The following is a 26,238-nucleotide window of genomic DNA, read 5'->3' as shown; positions in this document are numbered from 1 at the left end:
ATTACGTTACTCAATGACAGTAACGTATTCTGAATACTTTGGATTACTTAACATATTATCATGCATTTTACAACTACGTGAATGTACTATTGCTGTGTGATTTATTACTATTACTGAAGGTCCGCTGTAAACTGTCAGGGTTCCTGGGTCAGTGACCCAGTGTTTTCAGTTACGTTGTCGTTCCCACCTGTGTTCAGTTCAGCCAGCCATTCAGTCTTTCAGTCAGTCCTTTCATTCCTGCTCTGTTCATGACCCGTGGTAGGTACCTATTTAAGATAGGACAGAGCCGTAGGCACACAGTCAGTTAAAATCGGTTTAATTTGAATACAAAATAAAAGTAAACGTGTAACAGCGGCACCTAAAAACAATTGAAAGCTTTACTTTATTAAGTACGGTAAAAACGATAAAATTGTATGATTGCCTGGGAGACAGGATAAGCGCTGCGGGGATCCTGTTAAAAACAAATCAACATATCACACACGTTAAAAGGGACGGCAACTCACACTGAACCCCACTGGGCAAAACACTATAAAAAAAGGCAAATCTTCAGTGCCGTCTTCACTCAGGCCCACCGCGGTGCATGCAAAAAGCGGCATGACAAAAAAGGATTTGTCTTCCACACAGTGTCTTTACTGTCTACAACAATATATATATATATATATATATATATATAAACAACACCCAGCACGCCCCTGCGGGCGGTTTATCCTTCAAGCTCGGGTCCTCTACCAGAGGCCTGGGAGCTTGAGGGTCCTGCGCAGTATCTTAGCTGTTCCCAGGACTGCGCTCTTCTGGACAGAGATCTCCGATGTTATTCCCGGGATCTGCTGGAGCCACTCGCCTAGCTTGGGAGTCACCGCACCTAGTGCTCCGATTACCACGGGGACCACCGTTACCTTCACCCTCCACATCCTCTCGAGCTCTTCTCTGAGCCCTTGGTATTTCTCCAGCTTCTCGTGTTCCTTCTTCCTGATATTGCTGTCATTCGGAACCGCTACATCGATCACTACGGCCGTCTTCTATATCTATCTATCTATCTATCTATCTATCTATCTATCTATCTATCTATCTATCTATCTATCTATCTATCTATATATATATACACACACACACACACACACACACACACACACACACACACATATATATATATATATATATATATATACATACATACATACATACAGGGGTCGGCAACCCTATAGCTGGCACGCAAAGAGTTAACTGATGGCACGACCATAGCTGGACTGGCCATCGGGCATACCGGGCATTTGCTCGGTGGGCCGATGATTTTTTATTTATTTTTTTTGTAACGGTATAAACAATCAAAGGTGGTGGATTGGCCAGTTGTTTGGTGGTGGCTATCGCGGAGCTTCCACAGATTCAGTAACATTAGCAAGTGGTGGAGGCCAGCGGGTGGATGAGAGAAAGGGGAGGCAAGAGGAGAGACTCGAGGCAGCCGCCGGTCCGAGTGTCAGGTGAACTGAACTTCAGGTAAGAAGTTGTGACCTGCAGTCTATCTGGGTCAGATATAAACCAAGTTTACAGTCAGTTACAATAACTTGTACTGCGTACTAGCTAGCATGAACTTTATTTTATTCATAAGTTAGTAGAGTTGCCAACCGTCCCATAAAAAGACGGAATCGTCCCACATTCAGAGAAAATATTATGCGTTTCGTATTGAGCTGAAAAGGAACACAGTTTGCCCCGTACTTGAGCTAGAATGGAAAAAGACACAAAGCTGGAGTTATTCTGTCGTTACGCTGTCAGCTGCATCTTCTCCTCTCATTCTCTCCCCCTCCCTCTCCTGTTGCTACTTCAATCATGAAACTGATCAATGATCAGCTGATCGGCTTTTCTCTCTTGTTTGTTTATCATCCACTTTGCGCCAGAAAGAGGAAACCGCCGGATGTCGCGCTAAACAACAGCTTTAGCTTGATCAGCTGTTGTTAGAATTTATTTAATATTAATTTCTAGTATCAGCCGATGTTTGCTGGAGCCACAGCTGTAAAGCTGCTGGTCATGATGTCGGTTTGGATATCTGGTGAGAGGGAAACATGAAGATGAAACCAGGAGATGTCTTTACTTAATCATCAGAGCTGAACAGGTGATGGAGAAACAGGTTTACCTTTTAGGTGAGTTGAAGGGAAGTTATGAACTGTTTCTGAGATACAAATAACACCAGGATTCTTTTCTAAGTGGCTGACAGCTGGTAACTGTGCAGGGGCGACTGTAGCAAAGTTTTGCCAGGGGTCAGGTAGGGCATTAACAGTGAAAGGGGGACACAAAGAAATACTTTCTTATTCTGTAAATGGTCTGTATTTGTATAGCGCTTTACTTGGTCCTAAGGACCCCAAAGCGCTTTACACTATACACAATCATCCACACATTCACACACACATTCACACACTGGTGATGGCAAGCTATAGTGTAGCCACAGCTGCCCTGGGGCGCACTGACAGAGGCGAGGCTGCCGGACACTGGCGCCACCGGGCCCTCTGACCACCACCAGTATTCTCATTTAAAATGTCTGGCTGTTATTAAATAATTATCTGAATCTTACAACCAAAGTTTTTATCTGAAGTAAAATGTATAGAAATCATACATATACCAAGAAGACTGTACATCACTGTCACAACAGTGTTTGTTTTCATTCAAAGGCTTTATGGCTTTAATACCTGGTGGGCCGGTCTTTAGTAAAAATGCCCGGGCTGATTTTTTTGTCCCAGTCCAGCCCTGAGTACGACACGCAGTGAATTAATCTGAGAAGGTGCGTTAAAAAAAATAAATGGCCGCACCAGCGGTGCACATCGCAAATTAGCTGGCATAGACACATTAGTTGTGCTGCTTCTTAATAACGGTATCTTAGCTAACAACCCCAACTACCAGATTTAACTTGTAATTGGCTAAAAACAACTTCACCTACTGGTGAGGGGGACGTTGTTAGCTTTCCACATTCCGACACTTCAAAAGCTTCAGGAGCTTTCCGCTCAGCACAGCATGAGCACCATGGAAATATACGGATACATCCGTAGACTCGAGACAGAATTCACAATGCGTTTTTGGGACTTTCAGGTGTATGGACCAATGTTTTTTTTTCTGATCAAATCAGAAAGCTTTAATGAGCAGCTAGATTTGTTTTGCATTAACTGGCTGAGTTAATGCCAGTTAATGCAACATCGAAGCAGCTGGAATCCTGTGCATGTTCATGGAGCTTGCATTTTCACCTGTTGGACATCACTACCTGACAAGTTTAACTGTCTTCAGAGCATTGCAGAGGCCTTATTGACAGTATTTGGCTCTACATGTCTGTGTGAGCAAATTTTCTCTCACATGAAGAGTGTCCTCAGGTAGCCGTCTGAATGCTGGACACTCGGAGACCTGTGTCTCTGAGTGGGAGACCAGAGATCACTTTAACATGTGTATCCCTGTATTAACAAACATGCCATATTGGCCCAGTTTATTTTTCTTATCATTGTTGTGAGGAGACCATAAATAGCATATGTATTTTCCGTTGTACACTTCATTTGCTGTTATGGAGTTCTTTTTATGGATAAAAAGTGTCTTTTTTTGTCTCAAAATAGCTGATAGCTATTCGCTGATAGCTGCCAACATCTGCGAACAAATATAATTCTATAAAGTTCTTCTATATAGTGTGTAACTGTTAATATAGAGCGTTATTAAATTTATTCCTAATGCAATCATATGGCACAATGACTTCTGAGGAAATTTTAGATGGCACTCGTCATCAGAAAGGTTGCCTACCCCTGTATATAAAGGGTAAAACACTAAACCAGGAGCGGTTCCCAGACTCAGGTCTCACCTGTCACAAAAACATCATCACCCTGCACCGTGAGTCCTGCGTTTGGGTCATCTCTTCCTCGCCTCCACACACAACCACTGACATAAACAGGCACTCTGGCCTAATTCCACAGTCCAAAAACATACATGGAGTTAGGCTAATTGGTATTAATGGTTATAGGCCTAAATGTAAATTTGTCCACTAATTATTTATTTAATTGATGCCCAGATACCCACAAAATTAATAAAATTTCCATCAGCTATGCTCTTGTGTAAATAAATGCTAATATGAGAAGTGACATGAATGCAGAAGTATTTTAAAATGTCATTCTGTCAGATAGTTAGCAGGGGGAAATGACTCTGGCTGCTTAAAGGTTGATGAGAAAGTGACCCCCACTGCTCACTGGACTAATGACTAGGGATGGGTATAGTTTAGGTTTTATCCAATACTGGTACCAAACCGGTACTTTTGAAACGGTGCCGGTGCTTAAACGGTGCTCGAACCGGTGCTCGAACCGGTGCTTAAAGAATGGAGAACACACACTTTGTCCAAAAACCTCTTATGTTTTTATTTTTAGCGATCTCTTTTTTTCTGCTAACCAAGTTAGCCTTTTCTGTTGATACAACATACCTCCTTTGGTTGGAACCGGTGCTTAAACAATGGAAAACACAAACTTTGAAGACAAGAAGACAGCCGCATGTAACAACAATGGTGTTTGCTAGTTCACCTTACATGCATTAATTTAATAACATGGTTAGCCTACTCACACACGAACAACATTAAGCTACTTACCCAGAGAAGAACGGTGTTCCAGATCTACTGGCGTTTAGATCAACTGGCGTTGGTCGAACAGATGTGTGGCAGACTTGCGTTTCAGGAGCTGCTACCGACAAACCAGCAAAAAAACGCCAAATGTGTCACCTGTGACACTTGTGAGGTTGTCTCAAACACACTCCATCAGTCTTGATGCTGTTGAACAACAAAATGTTTAAACATGTGGCGAGTTTACCTGGTGATATCCTCATGCGCGACGCGATCGCGAAAACAGCAAACAAGTAATACCACGCCGTTGTTGTTCACAGGACAGCAAGAGTAAACGATCGGGAGACTCTTGTCGTCGTCATCGTTCCCCTCGCACGGTTTATTTCTCAGAATTCAGCGTTTTTGCTTCACAACTAAAGCGAGCAGTTTGCTTTGTGCACTAACATGGAGTCGAGTCAACCAGCGCCACCTCTGGCCAAGTGCCACAGCCTACAGCCAGATCAACTGGTGACACACATCTGCAGCACGTTTGAATTCGTGTCATGCACATTTGTACCTTTCAATTGTGTCTGTTTGTGCATCATGCAAATAAACCTTTGGAAAGAATGAAAAGATATCATATATTCCTTATTGGCCTACATTTGTACAAAATTCCAAATTATATACACAAAGTCATAGAAATCACCACTCCAATTGGTCATCATGATTTTAATATTCTCTTTTCCCATAACAATGAAATACACCTTGGACAAATATGACACATCAATATTTCATTAGTGTTGTCACATCACATCCTGTAAGCATCGTCTGTCTGTGTCTTTTCCCTGAAAATGAATATTTCCAGCCAATATTGGCAATCCATCAACATGGCTGGAGAGTTGGTAGTTGGTATATACAGTCTGTATAAGTGTGGTTAATCTAATGAAGATTTGTAAGGAGACGGCAGTTACTGTGAATTCACAGCAGTTACACAGTGATTAGTAATAAACCGTCAGTGAGTGTGAGTGGATATGACTGTTCCCACCACTAACACATGACCCTACGCTGTGTTCACTGCATCATTCCATGTTTGGCACTGATCACCACCTGCACTCATGTATATATCATGTATATATCTATCTATCTACTTAGCACTTTTAATTCTTATTCTCATTTTTATTTTCATGTCTATTTAAGATTAATTTATAACAGTATTTATAACAGTATGTTTGCACTGAAGCACCGCAGCAATTTCCTAATGTTGTAAACCCGCTCAACATTTGGCAATAAAACCCATTCTGATTCTGATTCTGATTCTGATATAAGAAAGTCAGTGACTCAGGTGTGTCGCTTGGTTTGTCATCTGTTTGTGAGACTGTAGGAGACGTAGAAATCTTTTGTTCTAAATCTTAGTTAGGAAGGTTCCTGTTTGAAAACAAGCACTTTTTGTGAGAAATGCAAGAAGTACATCTGCAGAAAGCACACAGTTACATTCTGTCCATCATGTGGACAAAATCGAAAATGTTGAGCATTGAAAAACTGAGAACGTTGGGCAAGTTCAAAATACGTGTTTGTAAGAACGAAAAACCAAATTGTTCCTAAAATAGTTATGGAAAGTCTAACTGTTGTATGTCTGTGTTCTACATGTTTATCTGATGGGAAATAAAGTTGCTATTGTTTTATTGCAGTTTTTGGATAATTCTGAGTGGATTTACACAGTACGGATCTAAATGACTCGCAACAAAATCAATGTCAATTGTTTGTTCTTCAACTTAATACAAGGGTTATTTTCCAAAACTTGCTTATGATCTTCAATTTGTAGCAGATCCACTATCACACAGCAGCTGGAGCCGTTTCAAATGGAGCTCAGTCCACTACTACCATAGCCAGTGTTGGGAAGGTTACTTTTAAAATGTATTCCATTACAGAATACAGAATACATGCCCCAAAATGTATTCTGTAACGTATTCCGTTACGTTACTCAATGACAGTAACGTATTCTGAATACTTTGGATTACTTAATATATTATCATGCTTTTTACAACAACGTGAATGTACTATTGCTGTGTGATTTATTACTATTACTGAAGGTTCGCGACTCCGAACTGTAGTAAAGGGACCTCTGACTAATACGGCGGGGTCCCTGTCGGCTCGTAGCCGAAAAATAGCTTTACTTTGTTGTAGGGATGGGTATTGATAAGATTTTAACGATTCCGATTCCATTTTCGATTCTGTTTAACGATTCGATTCCTTATCGATTCTTTTTTTTTTTAAAAAGGAGAACACTAAAGTCGATTAGCTTAGAACTGTGTTTTATATCTTCTCTTTGAACAAGATAGAAATTTAGGAGTAACATGGCCTTACAAACCCAACAGTGAGATCTTAAGAGATTCACAGCCTACGGCTCTTCAATGGGGTGTCACAGGGTCCCCAGGAAAAAAAATGTATATGTAAAATAATAAAATAAATATTCTCCTGTAGCAATAACAAAGTTTAACATAAATTATTCTGTAGCAATTACACAAGAATATCCAGTAATGTCCCTGCCTACAATTAAACACATTCACTTACCAAAGTGAAATCGGGGGCATCTGCTGTGGCAAATGGGTGCAAGCCTTTGACCACAAACTTAGACACTGCTCGGTGACATTCGTCTATCCTGGCCTGAAAGGAGACGCTACCGGTAGACTGCAGTGAGAACTGCCAGCATCTGAGCCAGCCAGACTCTGTCTCTCTCATCATGGTTATCTAAATGCAACGCACAGTAATAGCAGGTTTTGTAATAAGGTAAATCGCGCTAACATAATATGCAATGCTAATTGATTAGTTACCTGCAGTATTAACGGGAGAGGACGTGGAAACGCTACCGCTGCTGCTGGGTTGAGCTTCGCTAGTCCGGAGCGGATCAGAAACACGACATTCGTTGAACGCAATCGCGTGTTTTTTGAGCAAATGCTTTTGCATGTTCGTAGTGTTTCCTCCCTTTGATGAAATCTCTACTTTGCAAGTATTGCACGTTGCCCTGTTGTCATCCTTTCTCATAAAGTGTAACCAAACTTTTGAGCGTTTGTGCCGCTCAGGCGCCGTGTTTCCTACTGGGTAAAAGACGCTACTCAACGTGATGACGTCATTCGGGGCGACTGGAATCGATAAGGGAATCGTTTATAAAAGTGGCAAACGATTCCAAGGAATTGAAACAGTGGGAACCGGTTCTCAACAAGAACCGGTTTTCGATAGCCATCCCTACTTTGTTGTGTGGGTCAACTTTTCTTGCGAGAGACAGAGAGAGGCGTTGAAAGGCTGCTCCAATGGAACTTATTGTTTCGGAGGAAAACACCAACACAGCGTACAGTCGAGTCTTAATAGCTTACGTACAACTGGGCTCGTCAGGCACTCTTCTTGGCTGCAGTGGTTATTATTATATTTACATGCTTCCAGCTCCCGTTTTTCCTCGATGACAACTCGTACCTTTCCACTCTCCTTCTTCTCCCTCCTCGCGCTCACAGACCCATAACATGTATGGCAGTCCATTCTCCCTGCAGCACGGACTACACTGCCCATGATGCTACATTCTTTAGGGCTATGCTTGTAGCATTCTGCCTGTTAGCTTAGCACAACAACAACAACGAAAAGGCGCTCTCTCACCCAGGAAACACACAGTCGCAGAAAGAGAGAGCGTCGCCCTGTAACCATGGCAACCATAACGCTGCCGCCTGGAACAACAGAACGTAGCTGTCAAACAAAACCCAAACCGTCCTGACCCGCGACAAAATGAAACAGGAAAGTACCGCAGTGTAATCCATTTATTTCAACAAAGTAACTGTATTCTGAATACCACCTTTTTAAACGGTAACTGTAACGGAATACAGTTACTCATATTTTGTATTTTGAATACATAACGGCGGTACATGTATTCCGTTACTCCCCAACACTGACCATAGCCTACTACTAGATTAACTTGTGACACATCTGCACCTGCTGCTATGATCACATTGAGTAGAGGCTGAGTGGCTGCACTAACCAGGGCTGGACTGGGACAAAAAATCGGCCCGGGCATTTTGACTAGAGACCGGCCCACCAAAAATGTGACGTCATTCAGGGGTAAAACCGCAAAGGATTCTGGGAACTTGTGGCAAGAGGTACTAGCGCATGCAGGCTTTCAATTGAACTCAGTTACACAGCGATAAAAAGAAACACAAAAAATGGCAAGAAGCTGTTGTATTATTAACTGCAATAGCCGGTGTTGTGCCAAAAAGTGATTGTCTGCCAAAAACTGATTTCCGGTATTTGCCAAAAATTGATTGCTCGTATTTCAAGTTCAAGTTCAAGGTTCTTTATTTGTCACATGCATAGTTATACAAGTATAACACGCAGTGAAATGTAGCCTGACACGCTCCTTGACATGTGAAAAAATGGGGGGGTAGAGGAAGAACATATATATATATATATATATATATATATATATATACATTGGGTGAATGTGCAGTAGTAGCAGCAAGCAGGTGAATTCTGTACATTAATATGAATAGACATCTGACTATTTTACAGGATAGACAATGTAAACTTATTCAAAATTAAAGGAATTTGGAATGCCCATTGTGCCTTGGTTTAGAGTGTCTGGAAGAGAGTCCTGTCTCAGTCAATTATAGATGATGTGAGAGGGCGGGTGTGTGTGTTTAGGGTCCGGATGGCTTGGGGATAGAAGCTCCTCTTGAGTCTCTCTGTCCTTGCCCGGATGATGCAGAACCTTCTACCAGATTGCAGAAGTTGGAACAGTTTGTTGCCAGGATGGGACGGGTCCTTCAGTATCTGAGCTAATCCGGCATCTCCTGGTGTAGGTGTCCTGAAGCGGGGGGAGAGCAATCCTGCAGCAGCGTTCTGCTGTACGGATCACTCTCTGGAGAGCTTTTTGGTCCTTCACACAGCTGTTCCCAAACCACGATGTCATGTTCTGTGTGAGGATGCTCTCCACAGCGCCTGTATAGAAAATCCTGAGGATCTTTGGAGAGACCCTGAACTTCCTCAGTTGTCGTAGGTGATACAGGCGCTGCCTAGCCTTTTTGGTCTGGACCTGAATGTGGGCAGCCCATGTCAGGTCTGAGGAGATGTGGACACCAAGATACTTGAAGGACTGCACCCTCTCCACTGGAGCTCCATTGATGATAATGGGCTTGTAGTCTCTGTGCTGACCCCTTCCGAAATCCACCACCAGCTCCTTGGTCTTGCCGACGTTCAGCTGGAGGTGATTGTCCTGGCACCATGATGCCAGATTCTTCACTTCATCCATGTAGGCCGCCTCATCGTTGTTGGAGATGGCACCCAACACCACTGTGTCGTCAGCAAACTTCACAATGGTGTTGGAGCCATGGGTGGCCACACAGTCTGAAGTGTAGAGGGAGTAGAGCAGTGGTGCTCCTGTGTTGATGGTGATGCTGTTAGAGACGCATCTACCCACCCTCACCACCCTCACCACCTGAGTTCTGCCAGTGAGGAAGTCCAACACCCATGCACACAGACGGCTGTTAAGTCCCAGATCCCTGAGCTTTGTGAACAGTCTGCAGGGCACTATTGTGTTAAACGCTGAACTGTAATCAACAAACAGCATTCGCACATAGTTACCCTGTTTCTTGTCCACGTGGCTGAGAGTGGTGTGTAGGACGTGGGCGATGGCATCCTCTGTGGATCTGTCGGATCTGTAGGCGAACTGCAGCAGATCTGTAGTGTCTGGGATGGAGGAGGAGATGATGTTCTTCAGCAGCCTCTCAAACACCTTCATTACTACCGAGGTCAGTGCAACTGGCCGGTAATCGTTCAGGGATGAGGGTTTGCTGTTCTTGGGCACAGGGATGATGGTGGATCTTTTGAAGCATGTGGGGACCACAGACTTCGCCAGGGACTCGTTGAAGATGTAAGTGAACACACCTGCTAGCTGGTCAGCACAGCAGCGCAGCAGACGGCCAGTGATGCCGTCTGGCCCCGCCACTTTCCTTGTGTTCACTCTCCTCAATGCCGCTTGGACATCATGCTCCGCGATGTTGGTCACCGGTCTCTCGCTGATGACGTCACTGTCCTCGGTAGTCAGGCGGTAGATAGCATTAGCTGCCTGGCTAACCTCGAAACGGGTGTAGAACTGATTCAGCTCGTTGGTGAATGCAGAGTCGGCGTTGATCGGCGCAGTGTCCCTGGCTTTGTAGTCCGTAAAGGTGCATAGTCCGTGCCAAATACTCCGTGTGTTGCCCTGGTGGAAGCGGGACTCCACACGTTCCCGGTACTGGCGTTTGGCATCTCTCACCGCGCGCCGCACGCCGTATGAGGCCGCTTTGTAGGCGCTCATATCGCCAGTGGCGAGACCCGCGTTGTAGGAGGCGGTCCTGGCATTTACTGCAGTGCAGATTGTTCTGTCCATCCACAGTTTCTGGTTTGGGAATGTGGTGACTCTCGCAGTGGGGATAATCTCCTCCGCTAGCATATTGACGAAGCATACTGCTACTTCCGTAAACTCGTTGATGTCGACTGCGCATGCTCTGAACATGTCCCAGTCGACGTTGTTGAGTGCGTCCTGTAGCGTAGCTTCTGATTGGGCAGTCCACCGTTTTACCTCCCTCGTGGTCACGTCTTCCCTCCGTATGTTTTGTTTATACTGGGGAATGAGAAAGATGGCGTTGTGGTCAGACTTCCCAAAAAATTTAAATTGCTATAAGTAACTTGTTGGGCTATAATATGTGAAATATATGTCAAATGCATCCCTCATGGATGACATAAAGCCATCTCTCCATCTCCATCTCTCTCTCCTGCTCTTTTATTTCTCTCTCTTGCTCCATCTCTCTCTGCTGCTCTTCTGTCTCCTCTGTCACAGACTTCTCCACTTTAGATGATAAATCAGCCTGGTGCAACATGTAAGGATTGGCACAATTTGTTAAGATTTTGAGGAGTTTGAGAAACTAACCTTAAGCATAAAATAAAATTTACTATCAGTAACTTCATAGCACCCGCCCAGCAGTATATAAACTCCGTCATGCTAGCTAGTACGCAGTACCAGTTATTCTAAGCGACTGTAAAAAGTCAGCACAACTTAAACAAACTACAACTAAACTTGGTTTATATCTGACACAGATAGACAGCAGGTCATAACTTCTTACCTGAAGTTCAGTTCCTCTGCCACTATGACCGGCGGCCGCCTCGGGTCTCTCCTCCTCTTGCCTCCCCTTTCCCTTATCCACCTGCTGGCCTCCACCACTTGCTGATGTTGCTAAATCTGTGGAAGCTATGCCATAGCTACCGCCAAACAATTCAGTTATTTTTACACATTTGGCAGCGTCTGCCTGAAGGGCTTGTTTCTTTTTGGCCCTAATTTTTTCTGCACCTCCTTTCCTTTTTTTGTTCTCCATTTTCTTTAGTTCGCCTATAAGATTGCTAAACAAGGGGGAGGGTGCATCCGACCTCCTCGGTTGTAATTGGTCCAGCCCAGAGTCGATCATGACCAATTGGCCAATCCAACACCTTTCATTATTTATACCCTTCCAAAAAAAAAAAAAAATTGATCGGCCCATAAAAACAAAAAATCGCCAGCGGCCCACCGGGCAAATGCCCGGTATGCCCGATGGCCAGTCCAGCTATGGCACTAACCCCTGGTACATCCAAATCTACCCACAAACATGTTGAAAGATGCAATGCCAGCAATGTGGATTGTCAACACTGAAAACAATCAGTAAGCAAAGACAACAGGGATCAATTTTTTCTGTTTATTTAGCACCCACAACATTTGTAGTCGCCTTCTGCACAGGGGAAGTCCACACACACCGTGTGGTACCACTTTCCACAGAAGGTGCATTCAGTCTGCAAGATTGAATGAGATTGTCAGGGTCATTGTCTGACTGTTTATTACTAATCACCTGCTGTACATTCACAATAACTGCCATCTCCTTACAAATGTTTATTAGATTGACCACACTTATGCAGACTGTATATCACAACCAACTCTAACATGTTTGTTTGCAGAGGGAAGACACAGGCAGACTATGCTAACGACATGTGATGTTACAACACTGGTGAAATATTAGTGTGTCATATATTTGTTCACGACATTTTTCTTATGGGCAAAAGTATTGATATCAGGATGGTGATTTCTTATGACTATGTGTATGTCATTTGGCATTTTGTACAAATGTAGGCTGATAATAAATACATGATATCATTTCATTCATTTCAATGGTTTATTTGGTCGCGCATGAGGATATCACCAGGTAAACTCGCCACATTTTTAAACATTTTGTTGTTCAACAGCATCAAGACTGACGGAGTGTGTTTGAGACAACCTCACAAGTGTCACAGGTGACACATTTGGCGTTTTTTTGCTGGTTTGTCGGTAGGAGCTACTGAAACGCAAGACTGCCACACATCTGTTCGACCAACGCCAGTTGATCTAAACGCCAGTAGATCTGGAACACTGCCATCATCATCATTTCTGCTACACTAGCAGGGCTAGGGGCCAGGACTTTCCTCTTTGGGTTCTTGGGGGATGTTGCTAACTCCGGGTCCGATAACAGGCACCACACCCGCAGTAGATATGCTCGGTGTGAGGTCTCGCAGCAAGCTATCAAATACGGTGCATTTCTTGGCTTTTAAAAAAACGCTATGGGTTGCCAGGTATTTCCTCAGATTCGAGGTGTTACCTCCTTTGCACAGTATCACCTTAAAGCACTTGTTGCAGGCTGCTGAGTTTGCATCTTTTGCTGTGAAATACAGCCAGACTTTTGACCACTTCGCCTTGGGCATTTTTAATCTGTAGCTCTGCTCTAAAAGAACGTACGTACCTGAGCCCGCATACTATCCTTGGAAAGGTAAAATGATTGGCTAGAATCCAAAGTGTGTGACATCCCAGGAAAAAAAAAAGCTCCAAAATAAAGCACCGAAATGTGCGCTGCCTTTTGGTCTGGTTACTACCATTTATGTCAGAACGACATCGGTACCCATCCCTACTAATGACCTCAGTAAAGACTTCCTTAGTGGTATATAGTTGGATGCACCCACTTCACCTCTACATTAACTCTGTGCCATGTTCATTTAGTGAAGTCTGCTCCCAAAGATGACAAAGCAGCTCGTGATTTAGGGCGGGGCTGTGTGGTGATTGAGCCTGCAGCTCCCCTGAGCTTCACGGTTAGTCGTCGATCGTCACATTTAACTTCAAAATACCAAGACGGCACCTTCACCAACCAACAGGTGGTGTCATAAACCCTGCCTCCTCCATGTTAGCGGATGGGACTGGGGTCTGACTAAAATAAATTAATTCTCCTTAGATAATTTTTTTCCAAAGATTCTTTCTTTTGTTTTCAATAGTTCTCATCACGCTGATTGATGTTCAAGGGGTCTCCTTTCCCATAAGTTTGATTCCAATTCCTACCGCGGTGATGTTAAATTGGGGTGAAACGTCATCATAACAGCTTTGACTGACAGCTGCAGTCACGGAGAAACTTGCGTATCTCTGTTCGGGAACAGCAGATAGAGCGTAGGCTCTGAGAGGACGCCCAGCGTTTACGCTATGGAAACTCGACCGAGTGTTTTAACCTGACAGCCTGAGGTGTTCTTCAGTAAACTGGACTACCCGACAGAAGGACCCGAGGCCCCGCTGCACTTTTTCGGTAAGTTAAACGTGTTTGTAAGCTAATCCGTAACTACCGTCCTTAGCTAGCTCCTGAGACCTAGCTAGCTAAAATGAGCACTCGGCTGTCAGGGTTCGTTTAGCTGTGCAGGGGAATGAATTTACTAAAGAAATCAAGAGAAACGCTCCGGGCTGCTCAGTCACTAATTACTGTTACTGTACTTTTATTACAAGTATTATACTGTAAAAGCAACAGGCTGCACCCTGCTTCAGCTCCTGTGCAGAGCTGATTATTAAATATGTGCAAACAACAGCATGTTTTCAGTCTCTTGCCACATCTGTAAAGGCAGTAACAATTTTTTTGAAAGCTTGTACTTCAGTAACTCCTCATTAATCAGGAACTATGGATTAAAGTACTGTAGTGTACTGTAATACTGAAAAAAATGTAAGAGAAGAACTTCAGATCCTGAGTGTGTGAGGACAGAAGAATCAGCTTTATTTCAATATTGAGGGATAAAATGTATATCTGAGTTTGATGGTTCTGTTGTCTTTGTGATTACAGGAGCTGCCCTCAGATTCAGACCTCAGCTCCATTGAGTGACAGCAGACAGATCATCCAACATGTTCACATGTTAACTGTAAAATGAACTGATGAAAACAGTACAAAGGTTAAAGTACCACACGTGCTGTAGTGAAAGCTGCAGCTGTTTTATTGATAAAGTTAAAGACAAAAAAACAAAAGGATTAATCACTCATGTAACTGTGTCACTATATATCAGCATTAACAGGACCTCAGTTTGTATCTCAGACCTGCACAGCTTCTGTTTTAAACACTTGATGTACTCAGCTGCATGAAGAGCATATGAGACTTTCTCTAACACAATTAAATAAAACCTGATGAGGGTCAAAGGTCGTCACTTGTATGGTGAACTACAAACTTGTTATCTGGAATTTTTTCACAGTTTTTTTACACATAACGTGTTATTTACCATAAAGTGATGCAGAGTTATTCATACCAGAGTAACCAGAGAGGATCACATATTTTTAAATATATAACTTTCTACAGGACTGAATATAATATCTTTATGTAAAAGTCCGGAGCCTCTGGGGAGTATCCAAGTATTTATAACATTACACAAACCAAAGGTCTCATCACAGTGTTCATGAAATGCTGGGTTTATCCATCTCCTGGGGCGGGCCTACAGAGGAGCTCTGAACATTTCCCTGTGAGGGAGCTGCTGGTGAAGATCATGAGTCCTGCTTGATCAATGTCATGAGCTTCAGTCTTCCTGGTGTTTGCCTCTTACAGCGGCTCAACAGAACTTATGGCACAGGACAGCTGTGATGAAAGAAAGGGAAGAAGTTTCTCCAAACCTCTGGACCCAGGAAACCCAGCTTGGTCCTGATGGTCTCCCTCACTAGTTTCTCTCCAGGGTAAATGTATCTGTTGATATAATATGGACTCTATTATTAAATGAAAAGAACAAATTAGACTACACTACTGAAACGTTCTGCTGATGTTTTTAAAGTCTCCATGTTACCAGGGGCTCTGAAGATTTAAACAGGTTTCGATCCATTACACTCAGTCTTATGTTAAAATCTCAAAGGACAGCATTATATTTTTGATATTAACAGTAACTCTGGGCCTCTGTAGAGTGTGCAGCTGATCTCATCGCTGTCTAAAAATGGATAAAAAAAACACAAGTGTTGAAGACTATTAAGAGTAACAGGTGTGTGGCATCGCTAACTAGCTAGCAACAAGCCTCCAACACAGTGCGTATGCTAGCGGCTAATCTAACTAACGAATTAACAACAGAGTGATTTTAGAACTATAAGATGATAAACTGTGTGTCTTTTTTATAACAGTGACATGGTTGTATTTACCTTAATTAAACGAGTCGTCAGTCGCGGTAAACCGGCAAAAAAACTCGAGCAGCCGGGCTACGTAAAAAGTGTAGGGGGGCGTGTTTGCGGTCACGTCCAGCGGGTGTGTGGGCGGGAGCGTTACACAGTCGCTCCACCTCAAGTCACTACTGCGCAGACTTTGGCTCCAAATTTGCAAGATGGCAGCCTCCACAAGCGGGGTATTTTGGCTTCATTTTTGCACAATGGTAGGAGGCGGTGTCGCGTCGTCCATATTTTCTACAGTCAATGGTTCACACCCATCTTTTATATAGAGTCTATGTCTACAAGCTGGAAAACTAAGATTGTTGTTGTTTTAGCTTACTCACTGTTTAGCTCAAAACACCACTTAGCCGAATTATATCAGGAAGCTGTGCCAGCATGGGCTCTGTGTGTGGGTACACACCCACATGTAAGTGTATACACACCTAAAAATGAGAAGCTGTTGAGATGTTTAAACCAAACACACACAAACACACACACACACCTATTAATTTTCCCTCTGTGTCCAATTGTGTTTGTGCTTGAGTGATTCTCTTTTAGTGTGTTTGCCAAAAAGCATGCTGAGCGGCCAACTCTGTTGCATAAGATCTGAGCACCTGTTAATCATAACATCAACTCCTGGCACTGATCTTTGCTTGCAAAATGAAAAATGAGCAGAGTTTATTCAAAGCGCGCTGACAAGCACGCCTTACTCTGGTTGGATGGGATTAGTGAGAGGACAAAGCGCGGTTAAGTCATCCCTGGGCAGTTTCACACATGTCGCACGCCCATTCATTCATGCTGCTTGTGTCAATAAGCACTTCGGCAGATGGAAATGGTGATCTGTTGTGATTATATGAGAATCACAGGTAGAAACACGATAGCTTCAGCAGGTTGACAGTTGGATAATACGATGACTTCATCTGAAATATTGACAGGTCTGAACTGGTTTTCTGCTTCGAACACAGTCAACGTTTTCCCCAGTTAGACTTTGGCCATACACAGAGGATAACAGAAACTCCCATCCATCCATTCATCCTCTTCCACTTATCCAATCAAGGGTCACAGGGGTGCTGGAGATTATCCCAGCTACCATAGGGTAAGAAGCAGGGAACACCCTGGACGGGTCACCAGTCCATCACAGGGGTAACAAAGGCAGACTCCACAGAGAATGGGTGGATTCAAACCCAGGTTAACCCTCCTACGCCTCCCATATAGAAACTCAATCACTAAAATGGTCCTGACAGTGTTATCCGAGGTTTCTGTCCACACATGGTGGCCAGTTACCGGAACTTGGTCTTCACACCTTCTCTGCTGACAACAACAGTGTCATGGAGAAAATATGGCCTCACACCAGCTTTTAAGAGCTATTGTTTTTCCGACTCCTCGGGTGATGGAAGGCCTGAAAGAAATTTCCAAACAGCATCTTTTTTTTTGTTGTTAGTTTTATCTTGCTTTGTTTGTAAGCTTTGCTTTCTCTTGGCACTGCTGCCTTCCAATGTCTATTTACATCCTGTGTTTATTTAGATTTGGATGGTGCTGCTGATGCTGCAGAGCAGATGATGGGATTTTAACAGTTAACGGCGATTAACTCCAGTGTTATCGCATCGATCAGCCGAAGTCTGCTCCATCAAATCGTTTTGTTTGTTTTTTTTACCCCCTTACATTTAGAAAGAAAAAAGAAAGGTGTTTTGTGCTTTGTAACTACAGTCAAACAAATTAGTTTCCCATCTGTTTAAAAATACATCAGCACAGCTGGCCGGCTTGCTTTCGCACACCCATTTGAATGTTTCCAAAGATTTCTTTGCTTTCATCTTGGCTTCCTGTAACCAATAATACAGATCAGAAAAATCAGGGACATCACTCACCCGAGATACAATGCTGATCTCAAAACTAATTTATTTGACTCCCACCAGGACTGCAGGGGACTGATTTGGAGAAACATCAGATCCGATCTGATCCTGTGCTATTTTCCTGTTCCCTCAGTGAACATTTTCATTTTTTTTATGAACTATGTGATGTATTTCTGATCCATCTTGGAAATTTTGCAGATACGTGATACTTGCACATGTAAGAATCCCAGCAGGGCTTTACATGTCTGTGACCCTTGGATTTGTTGCGCAATCCCCGATCAAATCTGCGCTCTCCAGCCCCAAATATGTATCTTGCATTTGTGAACTTGAACAGGCTGCAGTTGTGCTGTAGTGACTAATAGCTGTGTTTCATTAGGACACTTACTGTTCTGATGACACAGACTGAACCGCATGTTTGCTTTACATATTGCAAGCACATTACTTAATTCTTCACAGACACACTTGCTCACACATTTCGAAGAGCTCTGTCTATCGCCTGTAGCCCAGATCTCTGAGTAAGCCGATGTGGAGTCTGTCTTAGACTGCAGGGAATTACCTCAGCTCTGAATCATGTGGCGCCTTGCCTAGAGTGTGCACAATGCAATCAGCCAGCCATCTTTCTTACTCATAAACTGTCAGAGGGCCTCACACAGAGGCTGGACACGAACTGCAGGAGTCGAGTCAAACACACTGTTTCTTTCCTTGTTCCAATTGGGCTGTATTAGGATTAAAAATATGACTTGAACTTTGTGTTAAATAGTAAGCAGATACAGTTCAAACAGAGTGCACATGGGGACAGATCACAAGCCTAGGTGTAGCTGGGGTATCACCAAATATGCTGTGCAGGTGTAGCTGAGCCACACTCAAACATATGGCTGTTGGGCCAGACATCCTGTTGTGATGATGGAGGAGTACAACGCTGGAATGACATAGGCTAAAATAATAACTTTTGTAACTTTCATGGTATGTGTTGTTGTTGTTGTTGTTTTTTTAAAAGCTAATGTGATCTGTAATTTTTAATACGAATGCACAGCCCTAAAGTTGGTCTTCTGTTTTCTGAGTAGATGTTCACTGTATGTAAAATGCTTCCAGTAGAATTGTATTTAACACAAATGGAAGAGGAAACTGGAGTTTTATTATAGGTGAAGTGAATGAAGTGGCTTTCCTGGTCAGGCAACTTGAGATAAAATTTAACGTAAATGATTGACTGTTGTACTGTAATTAAAAGTTCTGATCCACCCCTCATTTCTTCATACTTTGCTTCTGAGCTGTCAGACTTTCTTGTAACTTCTAAAGTGGTCTTGAGCAACAGTTCTCCAGGCTACTCATTTTTAGTCCAGTCCTTGTACCTGACTGTATTAAAAGGCTTTTTTATCTTTATTTTGAAGCCACTTAAAAATGTGGGAATCCTCTTAAAAACCCTATTTTCTTAAGCCTGCAGTGGGATATGGTCAGTGACTCAGCTGTTCTGACTGGAGCTTTAAAAAATGGGGCACACACCTACACAAACATTTTGCCTTGATGTTTAAAAAAAACATTTAAGATACGATTGTGGTAAACTCAGATGTTGGCTGACTCCACTCATTTTAATCTGCAGTTTAAAGACAGTTTTAAATCGTATAAAGAAGCAAAAACCTACAACATGTTTTTACTGCAAACTGTGTGTCTGAAATCTAAACACTAAGAGGATATGATAGAACAGCGGGCGCTGGAATGATTTACTACACCTTGACTTTTGGCATTCAGTGGTGGCCATGACAGTCTCCTTCAGATATGTTGTCATTCTTTACTCGTGCCTTAAGTACAGCACAATGTAGATGAAACATGGACTTTTAGTATTTCATTACATATAGTACTGTACAAAAGGTTTGACCTAACCTTCATTGCTTCCAATTTTAACATTTTTCTTTGGACATTGGCTGCTTTTTCACTCATTTTCAGTCCAGTCTTTGTACCTGACCATTTTCAGATAATCTTTTTGTGTGTTAAGCCATGCAAATCTGACCTACGAATCAGTCAAACATAAAAAGAATCATGTATGTTTGCACATACATGAGACATATATATACATATATATACACATATATATATATGTATATATATAGAATAGAATAGAATTCAACTTTATTGTCATTGCACATGCACAGGTACAGGGCAACGAAATGCAGTTTGCATCCATCCAGAAGTGCTTTAGTGATATAGATATATTACAATATATATTAGCAATAATATAGATGTGTGAGTATATTACAGAAATGGGTCTATTATGGTATGTTATAATGTACACGGTATGAAGTATGTTGTGAATATTCTATAACTATAAGTATGTACAGGCTGTAGTGAGTACAAGCTATGTACAGGATATGAACAGGATATAAATATGAAAAACTATACAGAATATGAAATGAAATAAATAACTTTACAGAATCTGGGATATACAGCTATACAGAAATGGGAACTATGCAAGTTGTAAACAGTTGTAGGATTAAAGATTATCGAACGTACAGAATGATTATTTACACAGAGCTATACAGTAGTGCAGTTAAGATAAGTGAGGGTGTAGATAGTTTCTACAGAGGCTATATAAAGTGCTAGTGGTTGTGAGTGGTGGTTCAGTCCATGTTATTATTGTGTTTGAGGGTACAGTTGTCCATTGTGGGTGTGTGTATGTTCAGTCCATGAGTCTAACGTGGGTCAGATGTCAGGAGGCCGAGTTCAGGAGTCTGACAGCTGTGGGGAAGAAGCTGTTCCGGTACCTGGTGGTCTTAGTCCGGAGGCTCCTGTGGCGCCTCCCAGAGGGCAGGAGGGTGAAGAGTCCATGTGATGGGTATATATATATATATATAAAAACAAAACACCCAGCACGCCCCTGCGGGCGGTTTATCCTTCAAGCTCGGGTTCTCTACCAGAGGCCTGGGAGCTTGAGGGTCCTGCGCAGTATCTTAGCTGTTCCCAGGACTGCGCTCTTCTGGACAGAGATCTCCGATGTTGTTCCCGGAATCTGCTGGAGCCACTCGCCTAGCTTGGGAGTCACCGCACCTAGTGCTCCGATTACCACGGGGACCACCGTTACCTTCACCCTCCACATCCTCTCGAGCTCTTCTCTGAGCCCTTGGTATTTCTCCAGCTTCTCGTGTTCCTTCTTCCTGATATTGCTGTCATTCGGAACCGCTACATCGATCACTACGGCCATCTTCTTCTGTTTGTCTACCACCACTATGTCCGGTTGGTTAGCCACCACCATTTTGTCCGTCTGTATCTGGAAGTCCCACAGGATCTTAGCTCGGTCATTCTCCACCACCCTTGGGGGCATCTCCCATTTTGACCTCGGGACTTCCAGGTTATACTCGGCACAGATGTTCCTGTACACTATGCCGGCCACTTGGTTATGGCGTTCCATGTATGCCTTGCCTGCTAGCATCTTGCACCCTGCTGTTATGTGCTGGATTGTCTCTGGGGCATCTTTACACAGCCTGCACCTGGGGTCTTGCCTGGTGTGATAGACCCCAGCCTCTATGGATCTTGTGCTCAGAGCTTGTTCTTGTGCTGCCATGATTAGTGCCTCTGTGCTGTCTTTCAGTCCAGCTTTGTCCAGCCACTGGTAGGATTTCTGGATATCAGCCACATCCTCTATCTGCCGGTGGTACATACCGTGCAGGGGCCTGTCCTTCCATGATGGTTCCTCGTCTCCCTCCTCTTTCTTGGGTTTCTGCTGCCTGAGGTATTCACTGAGCACTCGGTCAGTTGGGGCCATCTTCCTAATGTATTCTTGGATGTTCGTTGTCTCATCCTGGACTGTGGTGCTGACACTCACCAGTCCCCGGCCCCCTTCCTTCCGCTTAGCGTACAGCCTCAGGGTGCTGGATTTGGGGTGAAACCCTCCATGCATGGTAAGGAGCTTTCTTGTCTTTATGTCAGTGGTTTCTATCTCCTCCTTTGGCCAGCCTATTACCCCAGCAGGGTACCTGATCACGGGCAGGGCGTACGTGTTGATGGCCCGGATCTTGTTCTTACCATTCAGCTGACTCCTCAGGACTTGCCTGACCCTCTGCAGGTACTTGGTGGTTGCAGCTTTTCTAGCGGCCTCTTCATGGATCCCATTCGCCTGTGGGATCCCCAAGTACTTGTAACTGTCCTCTATGTCTGCAATGTTGCCTTCTGGTAGTTCAATCCCCTCAGTTCTGACTACCTTCCCTCTCTTTGTTACCATCCGACTACACTTCTCCAGTCCGAACGACATTCCAATGTCATTGCTGTATAGCCTGGTAGTGTGGATCAGTGAATCGATGTCTCGTTCACTCTTGGCATACAGCTTGATGTCATCCATGTACAGGAGGTGGCTGACAACTGCTCCGTTCCGTAGTCGGTATCCGTAGCCAGTCTTGTTAATGATCTCACTGAGGGGGTTCAGGCCTATGCAGAACAGCAGTGGGGACAGAGCATCTCCTTGGTAGATCCCGCACTTGATGGTGACTTGTGCTATGGGCTTGGAGTTGGCCTCTAGTGTTGTACGCCACATCCCCATTGAGTTCCTGATGAAGGCTCTTAGGGTCCCATTGATCTTGTACAATTCTAGGCATTCCAGTATCCAGCTGTGGGGCATTGAGTCATAGGCCTTCTTGTAATCAATCCAGGCAGTGCACAGGTTGGTCAGTCTGGTCTTGCAGTCTCGGCTGATTGTTCTGTCTACCAGTAGCTGGTGTTTTGCGCCTCTGGTATTCTTGCCAATTCCTTTCTGTGTCCCGCTCATGTATTGACCCATGTGCCTGTTCATCTTAGCCGATATGATGCCTGACAGGAGCTTCCATGTAGTACTGAGGCAGGTTATTGGTCGGTAGTTGGAGGGGACCGGTCCCTTCTTGGGGTCCTTGGGGATCAGGACCGTCCGGCCTTCAGTTAGCCATTCCGGGTGTCTCTCGTTAACTAGCAGCTGGTTCATTTGTGCTGCCAGACGCTCGTGGAGTGCAGTCAGCTTCTTCAGCCAGTAGGCGTGAACCATGTCGGGCCCTGGTGCTGTCCAACTCTTCATACTGGAGACCCTTTCTTGGATATCTGCCACTGTGATGGTTACTGGACCCTGTTCAGGGAGGTCGCTGTGGTCAGCCCTCAGATCCTCTAGCCACTGAGCATTGCCGTTATGGGTTGCATCCTTCTCCCATATGCTCTTCCAGTATTGCTCCGTCTCCAGCCTTGGTGGTGCTGTTCTCTTATTGTTCCCTTGCCACTGAGAGTACACCTTTGCTGGTTCTGTGGAGAACAGCTGGTTTATTCTCCTGCCTTCTATCTCTCTGGTGTACCTCCTCAAGCGGCTGGCCAAGGCTGTGAGTCTTTGCTTGGCAGTTTCCAAGGCCTCAGGTATGGACAGCTTGCTGTATTTCTTAGGCACCTTATTTGTCGCACCTTTCTGCAACTCCGTTAGTTGGCTAACCTCCCTCCGTGCTACTTTGATCTTGCCCTCTAGCCTCCTTCTCCATGGAGGGTACTGCCCCTTGTCACTGTTCAACTTGTAGCCAAGCATCTCACTGATCACTGTTGCCGTATTGTAGATCAGCTTGTTAGTGTCGGTAATCGTGGTTGTAGGTATTGCCCGTAGTGCTGCATTAACATCATCTAGCAGACCTTCTGAGGGAACTTCACGTAATCTTGGTAACCGGCTACGCGGGATCCAGGTTTCAAGCTTGGCCATGATCCTATTTTTCAGGTCAGTTCCTCTCGCACTCAACGATCCTTCTCCTATCGCACTTGGGGCTATGTACCCAATCTCGGGTGGGGGTGATGATATCTCCCCCCTGACCTGGCGTCCTGACTCCTCCTTGCCGTAGCATTTGTGTTGTACCTCGTCAATCTCTAGCTGTGAGAGCAGTCCCTTCTTTCGAATGTTGGAACACTGAGCTACTAGTTGTTTCGCCGTCATTGTGGATGTTGGGTATCGAAGAATCCATAGGTCCCTCATCCTATTCATGTAGCCCCTTCCGCCAGGGTTACTTGCATAGTAGCATTCCAACAACGCCCTGTTTTCGTCTCTTGCCCACCGATGCCTTCTTGTTCCAGTAGCCCACTTTTCGTCAGGGTGCCCTATATATATATATATATATATATATATATATATATATATATATATATATATATATATATATATATATATATATATGTATTTGTATATGTATAACTTGTTCTATATATATATGACTTGTTCTGTTATTAACTGTTTATTAGTAGCATCTTACCTCCCTTTTCCTTGTCCTTGCTGTCATTTCGAGCTGCTTTAGTTGGTTCCCTTTCAAAGAAAATCAACATACTCTAATCCCAGTATTTCTGTCACTGTCCCTTTCATATCTATTTACCAGGAGTACAGTATTGCATTATGTTATGTTGCTCAGTTACAAATGACAAAATAAATGTAACCAAGTATACTGTTGTGAAATATGTCTGTTAGCCAGAACTGCCACTTTGAGCTCAGTTAGTTGGACTCATTTTGATGTGAGTGGAGCCAGATGAATTATGATCTAATGCCTTTGGGCAGCTTATTCTCTCTGACATCAAACACAAATGAGTCTCAGCATGTTTCAGTTCTGGTTTGTCTTTTGAATATATTTACTTTAGCCGAGCATAATGCTGAAAAAGTAATAAATTACTTTGCAAAAGAGCTTTCAAAGGGGTTTCTTTGCCCACAAGCTTGTAGCTTGCATTCATCTATTTATCATACTGTAGTTTGATTTGTCAACTAGTCAATGAGCCCCTGAATAGCCCATTCCTAAACCAGATGCCACAAAGGCACACTGTATATGCCAAACAGACCTTGGTAGGTAGCCACGATGCTTTTTATTCATAGCACACAACATCATCTACCCTAATGTTAACCCTTTTTCTAACCACACTCTGGGCCCACCTATCATCATATATAAAACTAACAGAGTAGGTACACATTAAAACTACAGAACTCAGGGGTCTGACTGATTTTGGCTGCTTTTTCTATGTTAAAAATAAATAAATAAAGCCCTTTCTGGGAAAATTCACCGGCTGCTAATGACTGTCAGCAGTTCTGGGTAATTCGCTGCGACAGGACTAAAGGTCCAGAGTCCAAAAACGGTTCTGGTGCTGTCAGAAAATTGGTGGACTAATCGGGCTTTGTGGTCGGTGGTACGACGTGGTGATGATGAATCAATTCCGCTGAGTGACTAGTAATAACACAGCAGGGAATGACGACATGCCGCCGCGCTGTACGCATTGCAAATATGGAACTGGATGCAGGTCTAGTTTATGACCTACTTCTGGACGATGACAGGTTACATCTGCTGTTTTTGATGGTGTGTGATGAGATCCCCATGTGGAGTCCAGCATGTTGATAAAAACATGCTTCAGGATAAAGACAAGACACTGATGAGAAAGGTCCCCTCTTAAATACTTTTCCTGTCATTGAAAGAGTATATCTGGTGGACTATTTTCATTGTTCCTCAGCCCTCTTTAAATATGCTTGCAGAACCAGTCCTGCAAGTGCACCTGTCAAGCATTTGAAGAGGGCTCTTAAATGGCACCTTTACCCACTAAGGCCTAAATCAGAGATGTTAAACTCACTGTACAGCCCACTTTGATCTTAAGTGGGCCGGACCAGTGAGACTCCCCTTTCTATTCGTATAAAGAAGTTTAACTACACCCTTAATCCCTGAGATGTGTTTGTATTAGAGAAAGAAGTGCAAGTCCTAATGTACATCTCAGATTTCCTGCAACAAAGCTACTGTAGTAAATGAAAGAAAGCTGTCGCCATGACACGCAAAAAATTATACGTAATAAATGTGTAAAATTACAGAAGAAGTTCTGGTAGCTTGTTGCCATGACATGCCATTAAACTTTTTGTGGTAATTCACAGAAGATGTTGTAGTGTTCTGTTGCAGAGTGTAGCAACTCTGATTAAACACCTAGCTAACCTTTGTCAATGAATACAGTCCGAGTAGTGTTGACCTTTTACTCTCAGAATCTTCATTTGACAAGCGGTGAAAACTGTAGTTGAAAAGAGATACAGAATAGTGTAAATGCCTTTGAGGTCTTTGAGGCATCACAGATGTTCTCTTTTAAAATAATAATAATAATAATAATAATAATAATAATAATAATAATAATAATAATAATAATAATAATAATAATAATGATGATGTGGATTGTTGTAGTAAAAAAAACAGAAAGGTTTTTGTTGTTTAATTGCTTATCTATTACTGTCTGTTGTAATATGAATGAATGGCCATGGGGGAAAAGCTGTAAAACTAATGAAAATACAGTTAAAGGTCAAAACTATGTAATTCTTCACTTGTTTCAAAACTGCCCATCTGAGTTTTTTGGAGTTGGAGTCTTTGCCGATTTTGTCC

The 26,238-nt window shown here is 43.3% G+C and overlaps 1 protein-coding gene across 2 annotated transcripts in view; it reads left to right on the top strand.

The window, feature by feature from the left end:
- Nucleotides 1–26,238, top strand: part of filip1l (filamin A interacting protein 1-like) — a 112,878-nt gene that overhangs the window by 21,751 nt on the left and 64,889 nt on the right. The gene's annotated exons all lie outside the window — the stretch shown is intronic.

The sequence above is a fragment of the Astatotilapia calliptera genome, chromosome 23 (genome assembly GCF_900246225.1).
Source record: "Astatotilapia calliptera chromosome 23, fAstCal1.2, whole genome shotgun sequence".
In the NCBI taxonomy this organism is placed as follows: domain Eukaryota; kingdom Metazoa; phylum Chordata; class Actinopteri; order Cichliformes; family Cichlidae; genus Astatotilapia; species Astatotilapia calliptera.
This window is presented reverse-complemented; position numbering and strand designations above follow the sequence as displayed.